The 19,312-nt window shown below is 40.6% G+C and overlaps 2 long non-coding RNA genes across 2 annotated transcripts; both read right to left on the bottom strand.

Moving 5' to 3' along the window:
* Window positions 1-10,008: 10,008 nt before the first annotated feature.
* LOC119500498 lies at window positions 10,009-10,968 on the bottom strand. Its single transcript, XR_005209627.1, has 2 exons — window positions 10,921-10,968; window positions 10,009-10,826 (listed from the first exon to the last, which is right to left on the bottom strand). It is a non-coding gene; the product is annotated as an uncharacterized LOC119500498 (long non-coding RNA).
* Window positions 10,969-15,243: 4,275 nt separating this feature from the next.
* On the bottom strand, window positions 15,244-18,205 carry LOC119500497. Its single transcript, XR_005209626.1, has 2 exons — window positions 18,168-18,205; window positions 15,244-15,341 (listed from the first exon to the last, which is right to left on the bottom strand). It is a non-coding gene; the product is annotated as an uncharacterized LOC119500497 (long non-coding RNA).
* Window positions 18,206-19,312: the final 1,107 nt, after the last annotated feature.

Here is a 19,312-nt window from a genome sequence, read left to right as displayed (position 1 = left end):
TTTGCTCATGCTCGTGTTTTTGGAGTTTTTGGACTTACCTTGTTTTTATTGTTTACTCAGGTCTGTTCACCTGCCAGCTGTTGCTGCTTCCTGGTTCCCATCGCCTGCTCACTCCTACACTCTGCTCCTCCTCGACCTAGATCCTTACCTTTGTTACTCACCTGCCTGTTCACTCTCCGACGCCATTCCAGCGCTCGGAGCTCAAGTGGATTCATCTGTTCCTCCGGAAGGATTCCTGGACACCCCCTCCCCGTGCCCCCTGTTCCATGAATTAAGTATTGACTTTATTACTGCCACGTTTTGGACCTCCGGGAACCCCAGCCCTGTTCACTGTTCATTTAATATTTGTGTAATAAATTCTCTGTTACACCTTTAAAGAACTTGTATTTGTGTCAGCATTTGAGTCCACGCTATTGTTGAAACCAGAACATAACACCTAGAGTGTATGCTACTGAGAGGGGATGGCTGTTATACAGTATACACAGCCACAAGGTCAATCTAAACTTGTTGTTTTAACTATTTGAAAAAAGTAAAGAAAAGGTGAATGTGATGTTGTTCTGATGAGGACAGACTGTCTCTTATCTCTTTATTTTTCTCTTGTGCTGTCTTTTTAAGAAATACTACTGAAAGCTTGTCACATGGGACAAAAAATACATAAAAAATGTATAGCCTGTTAGAAATATCCTGGTCTGTCCTTTCTTCCAACTTTACTCTCATAAAGTTTGCTCTTTGTCAGTCACACTCTGCTGCTGTAAAGTCATACGCTAGCACACAACCACACCACGAATCTACCCAGCGTAATCACACTCTTCCACTGAACACTGACCAGCTGAGGGGAAACAAGTTCATTACTTTGCCCAAATGCACCTCAACAACAGACAATGAAACGAGTGCTCTTCCTGTTTCTTTTCTTATTCTTTAACTCCAGCTTTAAATAAGACAATTCATATCACACAGTTAAAGTGGGTAGAAATGGAGCAAATATGATTATTATAAAAAAAGTATTATAAAATATGTTATTTTTATAAAGCAGTCACTATATCCTGACAGTAGTGCATGAGACAGGTAATCTGAAAAATAAATCATGTTCCTCTGTGTCCAGAGGTCTGTACTACGAAGCAGGATTTGGCGTTATCGAGGTAACTTCAGGGTTAACCCTTCAGGGTTTTCCTTCCTACGAAGCTGGTTCACTTCTTACCGGGGTAGATCTCCATGGTAACTTATGCTGAACAGCTGACCTGCTCCGGAGCAGGTTATGTTCTAGATAAGAGATCAACTCGTATAAAAGCACTCCTACTGACCAATCAGAGCTCTGTGAGCAGATCTTATGGTAATATTACACACATATGAAGAAGTGTAAGTCATAATCCAGACTTAAATTAACACAGTTTAAACTGACAAATGCAGGAAGGACAGCTGGATTTATGCTGTGGGTGTTTACCGCTTTGAATTATATTTTTCTATTTATATTTTTAACTTCCTCTTGAGTCTGTTTCACACCGTCAGGGAGGGGGTACGCAGCTGGAAGGAGGTTTAAATAATGATAGACGCCACATGTTACTGTAGGGGTTCTACTTTGGTAGGTTTTGGTTATTAGCAAATTAATTAATAAATAATAATATAATTATTAATAAAGATTATCAATAAACATTAATAATAAACGGGGCACCACCCTGGAATCAGGGACCAATGACCAAAACGTTAATATAGTCTCATTATATATGCTAAACTATAAATTTGGAATGTTGATTAATAATTAAATTAATAACTATAACCAAAATAGATAGTAAAGGTTGAAGGATATCGGAATTCTTGACATAGCAGAGGTTGGCATTATTCACTCTTGTGCAACATTAAAGAGACCAGCATGTATATTCCACAATCATTTATTTACAAGATAATAAAGGTTCAAAACACAATATTAATCTAACTAAATAACTAAACTAAACAAACCAAACACAGTGTGTAAGCATGTGTGTGTGTGTGTGTGTGTGTGAGAGAGAGAGAGAGGGGGGGGGGAACAAGATGGCGTCTTGTTTCAAAATGTCTGTATGGCCTACAAACAAAATGGCGAGCACTGTAAAACTACAAAGATGGCTGAATCAAAGATGGCGGAATCAAAGATGGCGGAATCGAAGATGGCCATCAGCATGTCATCACATGACCTCTTTGTTCTAGGACAGAGAGGGGGTGATGTGGGGTTAAGATTATCTGAAGCTGTATGTTTATGTTTAACTAATTCACAGTTTCTGTATGTGATCTTAATGTGTGTTAGATATGCAGTGGGTTAGAAAAGATGGTTAGTTGCATGCAAGAACTTGTCTATGTGAAGCATAAACTAAACACATCAGATGTGGCGAGGCCAGTTACCCAGATATCAAATACAGATAAATCAACACAGTCGAACTCAATGAATAACATTAAACCAAATCAATACAAGTACTTTCTAGAAATCAAAGTTGGACAGTCTTGCTCAGCCCTGTGCGATTGCTAATGCTAAGTTAAGCCCAGTACGTTACCAATCCATGGAAGAAAAGGGTTTGTGATTCCATGTGTTGAAGTTGTGGTTCCCAATCAAAGATGTCGTCTCTGCTGTTAGTTTGGTGCTAACTTCTTTGCTTGATAGCTTGAAGTTAGCTGGTGAAAAGGGCAGAGCAGTCGCGTCGTCTGCCGTTTGGTTCCTTGGTTGCAATGGCTGTTTCCTAACAGGCCATTGATCAGAACCAGAACTGTTTTGCAAGTTCTGGACTTGAGAGCCGTTCACCTCAACCAGGTCAGCCTGGGTTGAGTAGATGAAGAGCAGAGAGAGCGCAGCAGCTCACCTCTCACACGTCAGGAGAGATGAGCAGATGAGAAGAAAGAGGAGGAACAAATAACATTCCTCTGGTTTTGTTCTGTGTGAATTTCACACCTCTGGGTGAAATGTTACTGTAGCCAATGAGGACTGAGATCAGAGTCAAGGATCGTGTTACTGAGTTCATGAAGTGACTGTCTCTGCCACCAGAAATGGCAGGTCCCTACATTACACATGGTAAAAAGAAGAACAATACAATTATCTATTACACTCTTAAACGCTATTTAAATCTAGACCAGTATATCTGACTTTTGAGTGTTACGTTAAAGTGTGTTAATTTACGCATTCACACATCGGGAGTTTTTTCTTTTACCAGCTGTTCTTCCTGCATTTAGCAGCTTCAACTGTGTTACTATTAGCCTGGATTAAGTGTTTAACTTCTTCGTATTTATCTAATATAGTTCGCTCTTCCTTTGTAAAATGTGCTGCTCTGCCTGTCAGTAGACTTGTCCATGTCTGTGATTGGCCAGATACTGCAAACACTGTCCCATTTATGTGAACGCGCTCATAATGAGATTGGAAAACCCTGGGTTGACTTACCGAGTTGATAACCAGCTTCGTAGTACAGTTTAGTGGGATCTCGTTTGTTAGGGTAAGTGAAGCAAGATAAGGAGAAGATACCCTGGGTATGTTGAGCTCGCTTCGTAGTACAGGCCTCTGGTGTCCTCTGGTCCTCCTAACGGCATCTGCAAGATCTCACAGACCGGAGGAAAAACAACCAATCAGAGCCGAGCTGGAGCCTTGCCGTCTCTGAGCAGCTGTCAATCACTCACAAACTCTAATCAAACGGTCAAACTAGGCAGCGTTGATCAATATGAATCAATATTCTGTTACTGTAATGACTATTTCTTGCATAAAATGTTTTCAGAATCATCTTGTAGTGTACTGTCGAGCTGTAAATTGAGAACGTTTTTGACCCGACAGCCATGTTGAGATCATTTGAGGAAATACCAAGCACCGCCCACCAGCCGGAGCAAACTGTCCTCATTTTACAGCTAAACAGTACACTACAAGATGATTCTGAACACGTTTGAGGAGAGAAATAGTCATTACAGTAACAGAATATGAATTAATATTTGATCAGCGCTGCTTAGTTTGACCGTTTGATCAGAGTTCACGAGTGATTAACAGCTGCCTCCGTTGAATGAACAGCCAATAGGAACGCTCTCTCTCAATGAAATGACCTGTGATTGGTCAAAGTCTCCCATCACGGGGCTAGATGTTCTAAAGCCTGAAAACAGAGCCATGAGGAGGAGCAGAAGTCTAGTTTTCTCTCAGAACACTTGAATTACAATATGCTGGAAGGTTATTATGATAACAGAAGCATTCTGCTTACTGCTACATGAAATCTTTCCTGTAAATTATCACAACATAAATAATGCTGGCAGCAGTATGTTACTGTCAACAGTGCCACCCCATCCTAATGGTCCAGCTGTCATGATCCCGGGGTTTCAAAGAGAAAGCTGTCAGTCACTTGTCTCCTCCGGAGTAACTGTCTCTATTAGGCTGCAACGGTGCATTCCTAGTTCAGTTAAACAAATGTGTGTAATACCCTCACTCAACACTTTAATGCATTCAGCCGGTAGCCCCTATTTAAATCCATCATCACACTATCCATTGCTGCTCCCACTTTGAAGCATAATTAATATGCAACAACAAAGTTAAGGATAATTAAATTTTCTTTCCATTTTCATATTGCAGCGAGTGCCATCCGGCGTGACACTTGATGAAAGGAGAGCTCCCTGCTGCCCCGCATATGCTGACAGATGTGTTTCAGAGGAATCCTCAGTATAGACACTGACTACTGAGTGACTTCTCATCTATGCAGAGTTTGTCCTCTGTGAGGCAAGTAGAGAAATACTATAAATCAGCCTTTATGTAGCTTTCTTTTGCATTAATAATCATTGCAATGTGCTACATGTCAAGTGGAAGGCAGTGAAAGAGATACAATTTACCTTATATGTGCAACAGAAATGATATAGAATAGAATATCAAAATAGACTGCAAAGGTGAAGTTGTGAATTGGATGTCAATCAAAGTATATGATTCAAATGTAGCTTACTTGTTGATGAGAATACGGCTGTTCTTCATCAGCAGCTGTTGTTCTTCCAACACACTGCCTTCATTTGCTATTTATTTTTAGTAGAGTATATACTTAGTGTGTGACCCATAAAAAATTGTGTACATTCATTCTTTCAGTCTTCCCTTATTTCTGCATTCCTACCGCATATTGTGTTTCTTTCAGGTATTGTGTAGTGGGGCGTCATTTCTCCATCCAAGATGAAGTGCAATATCTTTGCTCAAGTTGTGTGCAGTGAAATGTAACTAAGTACATTTACTCTAGTACCGTACTTGAGTACAACTTGGAGGTACTTGTAATTTACTTGAGTATTTTAATTTTCTGCTATTTTAAACTTCTACTCTACTACATTTCAGAGGCAAATATTGTACTTTTTATTACACAATATTTATTTGCCAACTTTAGTTACCAGTTACTTTGCAGATGTAGATTAATGATACAAATTATAATCACCAAACAAATTATGATTTATTAATACAGGTTAAAGGGACTGTTTGTAAGAATCAGAAATGTGTTGTTAACAGTGACACCTGTGGCCGTTTAAGTCAACGAAAGTCAGCATCGGATTTGCGCTTGTGCTCGCTCTACATGGACATGAACGAGCATCGCTCAAAACAGTGAGGCGACACACATCAGCTAAAAGCACAATATCACTCTATATTTCAGCTGCTTGGCAGTAATGTTAGCTGACCAGACGAAGGTCTCTCCATGAATCAATGCTGATCCTAGTGTTGGCTTTTCCTGCTTCAGCCTCCCGACCGCGGTCGGAGGGAACAGGGGAGACGCCGGAGTTTTGGTCGGAGACGATAACGTTTCTCTCTGCGGAGCCCCGTCTCTTCACAAGACACGGGAAACCTCTGTTGGTCTGGAGGAGCTGCTGCAGTTATTTCTGCACAAACGTCCATTGAGCATTCACTAGATATTCTCAGAGCTAAACTAACTCTTCTGCAGTGTGGAGTGTGCGTGCATGCACGTGAGAGTGGAGCGAAAGAGTGAGAACGAGCGCAGTGTGTGAGTGAAGGCAGACAGAGGAGCAGAGTACAGCAGAGACTCCGGTCCTGGAGACCAAAGCTACGGTCTCCCCCGCGTCCTCCGACCGCGGCCAACACTGTTTAACAGACGGGCTTCACTAGATACAACCAAGAGGTTTTGGTGCTTCACTGTAGTTTGTGTTGATTTATACATTGAAGAAGTAACAAACAGTCCCTTTAAGATAAGGCTATATAGAGTGCTGCAGAGATGACGCATTTTTGTAGGAAAACCCGGACAGTCCTGTTTCTTAAAAATTAGGTTCACATACTGTATAACCAAAACTGCATTGTGAAATACGTTTTGAGAAAAAACACATTTTGTCTTAGATTACGTTTGTTTTTGTTGTATCACAAACACGTTGTAATGATATTCCACAGAAGTCTGATAGGGAGGAGGTCAGGGTGGAAGATGGGTCAAACAAACAGGACTTTCACCCAGCACACTGCTGTTTGTGTCCTGGGTGAAACTAAAAGTCAACATTCACTTATTTTAATTTATGTCCGTAGCTCAAATAACATAACAAACATAGGCGGGCTAGTGTTCAGCGTGATGATGTTTAGTAGTGTAATTTATCCACTTGTTAGCAACCGCCTTTTTTAATACACGTAAAAGCTTCAAAATTCACAAGTGGGCTATTTACTAGGGCTGTCAATCGATTCAAAATATTTAATCGCTATTAATCGCAAATTAATCACACATTTTTATCTCTTAGAAATTTACCTTAAAGGGAGATTTGTCAAGTATTTAATACTCTTATCAACATGGGAGTGGGCAAATATGCTGCTTTATGCAAATGTATGTATGTATTTATTATTATAAATCAATTAACAACACAAAACAATGACAGATATTGTCCCGAAACCCTCACAGGTACTGCATTTAGCATAAAACAATATGCTCCAATCATAACATGGTAAACTGCAGCCCAACAGGCAACAACAGCTGTCAGTGTGTCAGTGTGCTGACTTGACTAGGACTTGCCCCAAACTGCATGTGATTATCATAAAGTGGGCATGTCTGTAAAGGGGAGACTCGTGGGTACCCATAGAACCCATTTACAATCACTGATCTGGAGGTCAGAGGTCAAGGGACCCCTTTGGAAATGGCCATGACAGTTTTTTCCCTCGCCAAAATTTAGCGCAAGTTTGGAGCGTTATTTAGCCTCCTTCCAGACAAGCTGGTATGACATTAGTACCGATGGATGACTTCGGCTTTCTAGTTTCATATGATGCCCATATGAGCCTGTGTTAACCACAACCCTTATATCATTCATATAACCAAAAAAAACATTCCAAAAAATCCATTGACTTCAAGATAAGGGAACAGGAAGTGTCAAAATGCTAACTCATTTCCAGGTTTTAGGACTCATTCCTGCAGCAGTCTACCAGCTGCAACATTAAAGTGATGAACATGTGAATGCATCAACAATTATAATCCAATAATATAATATATATGATTCTGAATTCTGAATTCTGTATAATGAGTAAGCTCTTGTATCCAACATTAATTCAATTTGACCAAAGCCATACCTCTCTATGGAACTACCAACTTCTAACAGCTGGGTTTAAAGCCCAGAGAGGGGGAGTACTTGATACTGAAAAGGCTTTGGTTGGAACATCAGTTCGACACTGTCACCAACACACAGATTAAAAGACAAAAAAAATTAAATTAGTGATAAAGCTATAAATAAATGAATTATATGATGCCACTTGGGTGATGTGAGGGAGGGAGGTCACAGTCTTCCATTGTTAAAGAAGTACTATTTAGGAGAACGTCTTGTTCACCCTCATCTCACAGAAACAGACGTTGACGAGAGACTCATAACAAAATAGTTACTGCAGCTTCATAATGCAGTGACATTCACAGAGTGGCTCGACCTGGGATGAACAACCAGCTGTGTAGAAAACACAGTTTGGAAATCTAAGGTAGAAAATGAATTTACTGAAAATAAATCATTCTAGTTCTTGGAAACCCAAGAGACACACACAGAGGAGCCACGACAACTTCTCCCATATCTATCTATATCTACAGTATATATGAAATAGTTACAATATTGAACGTATTGATTTGTGTACATAGACAATTTCACATTTTTCGTGATGGTCAGCACAAAATCAATTGTATTTAATCCACGTAATTGTGAACTGGAAAGTATAAAGAGCAGCAAATGCCGTGTAGGGAGGAGGTCGGGGCGGCATAGGTGTGTCAAAAAAACACAACTTTCACCCAGGAGACCGCTGGTCAATACAAGTCAGACTTGATTTATTTGTCACCTAATGTCCATATTTTAACCCAAACCACGATCTTTTCCTAACCTAACTAAGTAGTTTTTGTCAAGTACCTTCAGCTTAAGTTACGCCACTTCTGGTGTTAATCAAACCCAGACCGCCATCTTTTCCTAAACCTAACTGAGTAGTTTATTTTTGAAAATACTGGAGCGGAAATTTACATGTTGCTAGACATTCGAAGGAAATCGCACTAAAAATGCGTTGAAAGTCGTGCTGAGCGTCACGAAAAAAAGGAAATTCATGTCTATGTATACAAATCAACTAGATTACATTTTGTGACTATTCCACGAACTGCACTGAGTGTTTTGTGTGTGTGTGTGTGTTCATATATACTGCATACATGTATATATATATATATATACATGTATGTTTTATATATATACATGTATGCAGTATATACTACCTTAAGATGTGAGAATGATATTATTTATGATAAGAGGACCTTGGGCCACCCTGCTACCATAATATGATGCAGTGGAAGCACAGAATTGATTTAGTCCACCACATTCATATCAATGAGAGCAGGCTGAATCTCTGTGTAATGTGATACAGTTCAACAGCACCACATGCTACAGCCTCCAAAAGGATCATAAAGTTGGATCAACACCTCTCTAAAGCAACAGAAACTGAACATCATAACCTCCGTGAAGAAAGAATTTATTGCAGGACTGTTGTATATGACTGCATTAGTTGTAGTAAGGGGTACCTTGTAAACTGGGCACTGAGTGTATTTTGGAGGGAATGGGTTTTGTCACATTTTAATAATCGTTTGCAGCACAGAAAGTATAAAATTATATTCTATTCAAAAATAGTCTTACTCTGTCTAAATAAAGCCAAAGCATCCCTCATTACAATCATGATTTAGGGTTTTATAGGACACTAGAAAAAGTTCAAGAGAAGCTCACTGAGAGTAATCATCAGTTCTGTAACAGTCACAATCTTTGTTCAGACATAACGTAGACATGACATTGTGCCTCACACTGTCTGTGCTGTCACACACAACCTCTGACAGAAAGGAAACTAGATTCCTCACACTTTAATGGCCTTTTGAGATGACGAGACGATGCAATTAACAGGTATCTCAAAGCAGTGGCGTGTGATTCAAGAGGCAATCAACAGCTACGCTCATGTGATCCCTGTGGTTAATTCTTCTTCCTCTGCATCTATGGCCCTGTTCACACCTGACATTAACATGCGTCCTGAGTGATCTGATCACAAGTGGACAGCTTTAAATACGTCTGTTCACACCTGGCATTAGAATGCATCTCCAGTGACCACTTGGGATCTGATCTCACTTCCCCACTCTATATGCAAATAAACACGTAGTAAACACACGGCTAATACAGCAGCCGTTGTGATGTCATATTACAGGAATGTCAGTAGTAATATTCTACATATTCATGAATTTGGGAACATTTTATTATCATCTAAATAAAAGGTTATTTTCTACCGGCGATCCCTGGGGACTTCCATGCCGCCGACACCGCTGCCTTTGCCAGTCAACAGCTGGTACAGAGCTTCAGAGAGCCGGGGATGAGAGATGGTAGTTGTCCACAGGGACGTTTTTTCAAAAAAAAAATGGATACTTGATGGGCTGCCTCTAAATACAAGGCACTAGGCACCTGATTGGACGAACGCTGTCCCTCGTGGGCTGCTGCTCCCAGCTTTCAAACCGGAATCAACATGGCAGCTCGTTTGGAAACTTTCTTCTTCTTATGTTATGAAAGTAGTTCACCAAAATGAGTTTTTGAAACATTGAGGCGAGAAATAAGCCACGCAGTTGGTGAATCTGTCTTTATTTTAGATCGACAAGGTTTAGTTAAAAAGTTTCTCTGGAGTTTCCAGAGACGGCGAGTCGCGTCGGACGCCCCTGATTTGCATAAAGTAGCCTAGACCTCGACTTTATGCAAATGAGGAGTGAGGAGTGAGGAGTGAGCAGTGACGGTCCGTCTCTGGATAGCGCCACCACGCTACCAGAATACATTGCCAGGCTGCTTACATAGACAATGAATGGGAAGAGTGGAAAGGACGGAGCCCGTAGACACGTACCAAGGCAGAGAGCGAGCGGGTGTCAGCTCCGTACAAAGCACCGGACTAAAACACCAACACATCACTGACAGTATGATAATAATGCACTTTGCATTCCTAGTCTGATAGTCTGTAGATATGTAGCCTATAAACAAGATCTATTTTAATAAAACACAGTTGTACCGTCAGGATACAGTAGAGCACAGAAGATGTTTCCACGTCATTTTACATGAGGAGCGTAGTGAGACCCCGCAGATCCAAGCAGGACATCAGTTGAGTAGGCGGTCCTTAATGTGGCCCCGGACACATCCACTACACACTGCTAAAAGAATGTGGTTATATGTGGTTCCAGACCACCTCTGAATGTGGTCTGAAAGATCGGAGCTCAATGCGTCCTCAATGCATCTTGAGTGCATTAGTAACAGGAGGTCTTTCTTCTGTCTACTACCTCGATACCCAGTTCATAACCCAACGGACCACGGACAGCTCCAATGTCCATTCAAGATGGATTATATGCTTCGAGCACTTCGGGACAGACATTCACCTGGGAGATACAAGCCGGTCTCTTAGATTATACATTATACATAGACTATACATTAATATTTACAGATTAAATTTACACACACACACTCACTCACCTGGGAGATACAAGCTCGGTCCGACTGGTTTTATAGCTCCATCGTTACCTTGGACACTGTAGTATCAAATATAAAAATATATATTTAATAACTGCATAAAAAATATGAAAATAACACAAATATGTTCACGTAACGACTATCAAATAAAGGTAAAATTACTGACAAAATTGATAGTAACAATTATTAAAGCTGAAATGGTGTATCTAATGTAACATGCATATGTTACACATTCACACCTGTATTTAGAGCTGTCCACTTGACTTGTCTGAACAGGGCCTACTGTATGTGGCTCTGCTGGCTCAGAGGGGTATCCTGCACAAGCACTGCTGTGTCTACTCTACTGTGTTTACCATGCATACAGTAGACAATCAATATAATGTGCTCACCCACTTCTAGAAACCTGAAAACACCTCACAAGGACACAAACAAGCTCAAGATAAGAACAATAGAAGCGCTGGTGTAAGCCATCTAATATCTAAACATTTACAGCTGACGGCAATAACAAGAGAGCGGAGAGGTGCAGCAAATCCCTTTTGCATTAGTGTGAATTATAAGCTTATCAGTATTTTGGTGAGCAGGAAGGCAGGCCATAAGATGAGCTAAAGGCCTCTGCTTCTCCCCTGGTGATGCATGCTGGTGCCCCGCTAATGGCGCCTAATTTGCCAGCGAGGCATAATTGGGTTCCGGAAGCATAAACTCTACGGGAATTGTGAACACCAGCAGAGATGGTAGCAGGGCGAGGGAAATTGTGTGTGTGTAGTTTGCATAGGGTTTGCTCACAGTATGTGCATGCACCATATTACACATAGAAGATCATTTACTGTATTTGAGTGTGAATTTCTTCGGTGTGTATTCAAACCGTCTCTTGGAGGGTTTCACCGCTTTGATATTAATACATGTGTGTACGCGCGTGTGTGTGTACAGACTCCGAGAAGTTGTCTTTATGTAAATGAGAAACCGTGGGAGACGAAGACGGGCTTCAAAGCATGCTGCTGGTAGAACAATTCTGTGCCGCCTAGCCTAAACACCAGTGTGCATGCAGCAGCAATGGAAGCATACGAAGGATGCACACACCGAGTGATGAAACATCTTCTTATTGACCAATAAATTCAGTGTGAGCACGTGGAAGTGTTATGGAAGGTGGCCATCTTTTTGCTGTAATGTGCAGCTGGAGAATGCTTAATTGCCTCTACCAAATGACACATCCCCAGGCAGGTTTACGTTCCCAACATGAAATACTGTTCTATTCTGCATGTCACATGAGGATGCATTGTGCAGTTATCCATTTCTGCATTATGTTTTTTTTCTTCTCTGTGGACAGTTCTTTGTAAAAACACAAAGTGACAACTTCTCACACAGCAGCAAAAGAATGTTTTTGGACTATAATGACAATTCCAACTTACAACTCAGCGTTGTGTGTCTGCGTGCGAGTGAGCTAGTACAGTGGGACAGCTAAGCTGAAATATTCTTAACAACTGTGCATTTTGCATAAAAGCAACACATTTGGCACAGATGCAGGTTTATATGTCATGAAAAGATACAGATATTGGGGCAGGGCAAATTTGGCCCCCGGCTGCCAAACAGGCGCTTAATATTCCAAAATGTTGCAGAAAAATTGATTTTATGACTCTTGATCATTTCCAAGGTGTGTTCAAGGCTGATTAGATCAGACGTTAGAAGATCAGATGTTAGAAGATTTCTCCCTTTTTAGTTTTTAAGAGTTCTTTTTAAAAGCTTTTAATCAGAGAAAAACATGAAAACCAAATAAAGGGAGTGTGGCGCACCTGAGACAGTGTGAGCACATCTAAATGATAAAAATGTGAGTAATAATTTGACTAATAATCTTGTATCATTATGTGCCATTATGTTTGGACATTTATTTATTTTCCTTGCATTAATGCAGTGATGATATGGTTTTAGAGAAGAAGTAGTGAGGCGGAACATTCATGTTCACTTTAGTTGCCTCCGGGGTACGGGTAAGGGAGCACCCGCTTCCGCCGTTTCCTCAGAGAGCAATCTGGAAGGAAACGAGACGCACGTGTCCTCATTGCTCCTGTTCTACCTGCTTCATACAGGTTGGTAAACTAGTTAACAAACCATTACTATATACGTTATAAGGTTGGCTTTATTAATGAGATGGTTCGCTAAATGTTACAGAGTTTGTATTGATTTTATATATATATATATATATATGTATATATATATATATATATATAGCATAGAAGGACACAAAGTGAGTTACGTCCGTCCTGGCAAAGCATTCGTGCAGTGACGCCATTTTAGATCTAACATGGCCTGACAATAGTACGGTGTCTCAAGGCTCCTGCACAGAGTGAATATTTAGGATAATTGTTTACTAATGTGTTTAATGATGTGTTTATTACTTCACATGCACTCTGTTAATATTGACTGAAAAGTTGTAAATTGAATTAGGTGTTAGTTACCACCACTAAGTATATTTCTGTTCCTGTATCACAGCATTTTTCTTATTGACACATTTCTGTGGCACTGTAATTATTACAGAAGTGTAATGTCAAATGCAGCATATTTAAAGGGGCATTGTTGTACCTCTTCTGAATTGCCACTAAATGAGAATAGTTACTGTTTTAACCAGTTGAATACTGTGAGAAAAGAAGCATTTTTAAGTACTAAAGATTGTTTATGGAATATAAAAGGGAGTTAAAATGGATGTTTATCACAGAAGAGAGTAATGACTATAGTGAATGTGAGTTTTATTGAGACTGTGAACATACTGAAGTGAGTAATGGGACTGTAATGAAGAGAACTGAAATGCAGATAGCAGAAATATGTTGTGTTAGGCTACATGTGTTGAGTTGAGTGTAATAAAACAACCAGAGAAGCAATCTGAAAGGAAATGAGACACACCGTGTCCTCATTGCTCCTGTTCTACCTGCTTCATACAGGTTACATTTCTGCTTCGGCGACACCCATCCCTGGGACCCGTAACAGGAGCATGGTCACTTCAGGTGTCAAACTTCACCCCTTTGCCTTCATTTTGAAGGCACCGTACCAAATTCGCTATTCCATCCATGTTTTCCTCATTGCAGAAATCATAGGGCCCTACAGAGCTTCATAACAATACACCATAGCAACACACCATAACACATAGCTTCATAGCAACACACCATAACAGCACAAGCCTTCATACAACACATCATAAACACCCCTTTTGCCTTCATTTGAAGGCACCGTACCAAATGTACGATTCCGTCCATGGGCCCTACAGAGCTTCATAACAATACATAACACAAAGCTTCATGACACATTCATAACAACACATACGTAGCTTCATAACAACACAACATCATAACCACACATCATCAGTGCCGTTCTAAAGGTGTATTGTTTCTCATTCTATCATGAAGGTAAGGTGGTGAAGTTTGACCCTGAAGTGACCTTGCTCCTTTTATTTGGTTTTTATGTTTTTCTCAGGTTAAAAGCTTTTAAAAAGCACCCTTAAACAACAAAGAGGGAGAAAATCTGTGATCTTCTAACATCTGATCTAATCAGCTTGAACACACTTTAGAAATCATCAAGACTCATAAAATCAGTTTTCTGCAACATTTTGGAATATTAAGCGCCTATTTGGTGGCCATTTTAAAAAATGACTGCGAAATCATAGTGCCCCGATATCTATATCTTTTCATAACATAAAAACCTTCAACCTTGCCAAAATTGTTGCTTTAATCATAAAATGCACAGCTGTTATTCTTAACAGCCCCGCTAGTAATAGGTATATCCATCTTCAAGTTCTATGCATATTGATATTTCTATCTGTGTTTTTCGTTTTACGATTACATTTATCCTTTTAATAATATCCTGCTTTATTCCTACCAAGCACTCTGAAGTTTTGAGTTGTGTGCTGCTGATGACCCCCTAAGTTTCAAATCTCAGTCAAAATAACCTTTCCACCGCTTTTTACTACATCCTGACTCAAAATAGAAAACTTTGTCTCAACTGTGTTGACACGGAGGGGTGTGCATTTCATTGTCTTCATTTCGGAGTTGCAGAGATACTTGATGTCTGCCATACTCCGTTCTCTTGTCCTGCTCAATTACACACACCGGAGAGGCTTGAGCTACCTGCTCACTTAGAGCGCTCCACTGAAACCTCAATTTGTGAAAAATGAACTGTGTTGAAAGTATTGATGTTATTTGCTGCTGCTTGGACTGACATCTACAGCACACGTTCTATTTTTTCAGAAAGTTTGTTTCTTCAAATCAGTTAATCAAAGGAGCCTTTTTTATCCTCGGAAATTGATCGATGACAGTGTTTAAAGAGGACTCATTATGCTTATTTTTCAGGTTCATACTTGTATTTTCGGTTTCTACTAGAACATGTTTACGTGCTTTAATGTTCAAAAACACATTGTTCTTCTCATGCTGTCTGTGTGAAAATACCTGTGTCAGCTAATTAGACTGTTGTCCCAGAGTAGGTTTATCATCTATTCACATGGTAGATAACTGAAAGAGGATATAAAAGAACATGAAAGCGACCTCTAGCGACTGTAGTAAATATGACAGGAGCAGAATGTGAAAGTCAGGCGCTGTAGTATAGACAGTGTGAAGGGGTGGTGACGAACTGGAATTTGCATCCCGCATGAAAACCCAATGTGTAGTTCCCTTGTGTTATTGGTTATTTTAACCCAAAACCCCAACAACGTTTTTTCTTTAAACTAACTAAGTGCTTTTTTTTGCCCCTAACCTAAAGAAGTTGTAGTTTTATTGCCTAAACCTAAAGAAGCCTTTTTGCTTGTGTTCAAAACGTGATTTTTTAATTTAGTTTTACAACATTTTTAGTACGTGTTAAGTTTCACTAGATATTCTCAGAGCTAAACTAACTCTTCTGCAAAGTGTAGTCTGTGCGCGCATGCACGTGGGATGTGGAGCGAGAGAGCGATGTGAAGGCAAGCAGGCAGGCAGAGGAGCAGAGTACAGCAGAGACTCCAGCCCCTGGAGACCAAGGCGGTCGGGGGGGGGTGGAGCAGGATTAGTTGACACTATTCAACAGACGGGCTTCACCAGATAGAACTTTGCGGTTTTGGTGCTTCTTTGTAGTTTCGTGTTGGAACAGCGTAGCCACACGCTGGGACACAGACCGCAATGATTTATAAGAGTGTAAGTGTAAGAAGTTACAAACAGTACCTGTAAATAAGAAAACATGGTTTGCGTTGCTGGTTCTGTGTTGTGGTTTTTGCCGCAAGTCTTTTCATGACTGCACTTTACAAACATCATGTCATTTGGTGCAGTACTGTGTTATTACTGCCACTGATGTAGTGTGATTTTAACACTAGCAATTACTCAAGTTTGATGAAAAGAAGAGCCACAATTGTCTAATCTTTATTTAGCTGCATGAGGCTGTCACTCTTTTCATCTCTGTTTGTTTGAGAAGACACACATTGTGATATTGCTGCATCTTTTTAAACCCCCCCAAACCTCTGCTGTAACATCCCCTGCATGCTGTCAGATCGAGTTGGCAAACCAAGCAAAAGACATGTTTGCAATAGTGTAGATTTAAACCAGGTAAAAGAAACTGCAACCTAGGAACCAACAATGGCCGATGCGATTGGGAAAACATCGACCTTATCTTATTTTCTGAGATGTCTGAAAATTGGGTCTGCGTGCCAACACACCAACCTGGTACAGGAACAGGCTATTCAGTATAGATGTTGACAAGTAAATGGAGTACTGCTGCCTGTGTTGGATAAAAAACTTTTCAGATATTATCTTCATCTGGAAAACTCCCATGCACAGCTGCACTGTTGTGTGTGCAAGCAAGCGTGGGAGATCTTAATGTTTGCCTTCAAGAAGGCCAGGGGGCTTGTATGTGTGTGTATCTCTCTTGTACAGTAATGTGTTATTTTAAAAATTTAAACATTATAGTATTAAAATGTGTTTGTGCCAAACGTAAGCTTAAATCTGGGTAAAACAAAAATAACTGTGTTCTGAGTTCTTCACACCACAGAATATACATAGTATATACATAATATCCAAGTATATACATACATGGAATTTAACTCCAATTTTATGCAGCTTTCTCAATGTATTTAACAGAATAGAAATAATAGAATTAAAGAATACCATAATAAAAATGAATGTCTATATACAAGTCAATGTTATTTCAGTATTTCTGCACAAACGTCACTGTACATTCACTAGATATTCTCAGAGCTAAACTAACTCTTCTGCAGTGTGGAGGAGTGCGCCGCATGCATGTGAGGTGGAGCGTAGCTGAGTGAAGGCAGGCAGGCAGAGGAGCAGAGTACAGCAGAGACTCCGGCCCTGGAGACCAAAGCTACGGTCTCCCCCGCGTCCTCCGACCGCGGCCAACACTGTTTAACAGACGGGCAACCAAGAGCTTTTGGTGCTTCCGTGTAGTTTGTGTTGGAGTCTGAGTCTGAACAGCGTAGCCACACACGAGCGCGCATATGCGAGCGCGCATGAGACACCGACCTGGGTGATTTATACGTGTAAGAAGTTACAAACAGTCCCTTTAACAGGGACGCCAAAATAAAAAACAACAGGTAACGCAGCTGCCACGTGCTCCTGACGTTCCTGGTGTGTGCCAGGCTTAACACCACAACTCAGAACCACATAGTTCAGTCTTTTCACTTGTTTTCAGCTCTAAATTTGTAACATATATAATGTGTTTGGAAACAAATCTCTGATTTTACTAACCCGGACTTTAACAGCAGGGCGAGATCATACATAATGTGTTCATGCACACCGTGCATATACCTGTGTGTACGTGATTGTGAGCGTGTGTGCATCAGGCTGAGAGAGACTCAGGTGTGAGTGTGTGAGTGTAATCAGACCTCCTTCCCCTCAGCTGACAGCTCTTTTACTCTCTCTTGTCTGAAGTCAGCTTCTTCACAAGCAGCCAATATATTACTGTTGCCTGGCCACAGGCTCGTCTTTGGAGAGTTTCAGGCCCTTTCCGAAATAACCACTAAAACTCTGTCCCCTGCAAACTCACCTGACATGACATCTAGCTTGTTTTCCTCCCTGGTTGAGACAGTTTACTACTCCAGGGCTGAATTGCTTTTGTAATTGTCTTGGTGACCTCTGTGCTACAGCAAGCTGCTTACTAAACATTAAAGAGGATCTATTATGCTCATTTTCAGCTGCATACTTGTATTTTGGGTTTCTACTAGAACAGGTTTACATGCTTTAATATTAAAAAAAAAAACATGTTTGACTTTTTTCATACCAGCTGTGCTGCAGCACCTCTTTTCACCCTCCGTCTGAAACGCTCTTTCAGCTCCCATTGGAGACTTTTTACATGCAAAAAACTTATAGGTAGCCTCAGTCCCGTCCCTTCCAGTGTACCCCATGGGACCTTATTTTGGAAAAATGATGTAAGGTAGACAACAGAGAGAGACAAATATTTTTCTGATCCTCTTTGAATTGCTCCATGAATCACACATATGATGTTTGTCAATTTAAAAGATCATTTTGCAAGTCAAGAAAGTCTCAGTTTGTCATAGTATCATTTAGTTTTGTGTAAAACCGCTCAGTGAACTACATCTCTCGTCTCGCACAATAAACGTCACCGACACTAGCTAGCTAGCTAACTTAGCTATGACCAACACACAAATGAAACGTTATCTGACCTGATGTGTTTTATCCAGAGACTCCTGCTCTTTTTATCAGCCGGGAAGAGAAAGCTGCTGGTGTGAGTTCATTCCGGTACGAAACACACAGACATCGCAGCTTCAGTAAGGGAGACGTCACTTGCAAGACTTTTGGTTGTGTAGTCTTTGTTATGATTCCCTTCATGACTCCATTCATGAACTCAGCCTTCCTACTGTGTCTTTTCCCTTTGTGCCCAGTTCCCTGTGTGTCTAGTGTGGGCGTGTCTGGCTGTCTATGTGGGAGTGTGAGTTTTTACCTGGCAGACTCTCTCTCTCCCTCACCGAGGCAATCAACCCACCTGAGCAACCTGCGCAGCTGCAAATCATCTCATCATCCACCTGAGCATAAATACCCCGGCTCTCCAGTCATTTGACGCCAGATCGTTGACTCTACCCAAGTGGTAGTTTCACCTCGGTCTCTTAGCTTGTACTTTTGAAATCTTGTTCATAGTGTTGACTGCGTTCGTGCTTTTTCTAACCATGTGTTTTTTCTGTGCCTAGGATCACCGCCTGCCTGCTTTGCTCATTCCAGCCTGCTCATTCCGTTCATTCTGCCACCATTCATGCTTTTGGCAATAAAGCCTTTTTGTTCAACTTCTGCCATCGTCTCTGTCTGTGTTTGGGTCCCACCTTACACTGATATTAAAAGTCTTTCTAATTACGTATTTTCAGTCTGATACTTCAACAGTCTTACAACAAACTGACACTTTCTTCACTTGCAACATTCTGTTTTAAGTT

The sequence above is a fragment of the Sebastes umbrosus genome, chromosome 13 (assembly GCF_015220745.1).
Source record: "Sebastes umbrosus isolate fSebUmb1 chromosome 13, fSebUmb1.pri, whole genome shotgun sequence".
Taxonomy (NCBI): domain Eukaryota; kingdom Metazoa; phylum Chordata; class Actinopteri; order Perciformes; family Sebastidae; genus Sebastes; species Sebastes umbrosus.
Note: the sequence above shows the minus strand (reverse complement) of the source record. Positions and strands in the feature narration are given on the sequence as shown.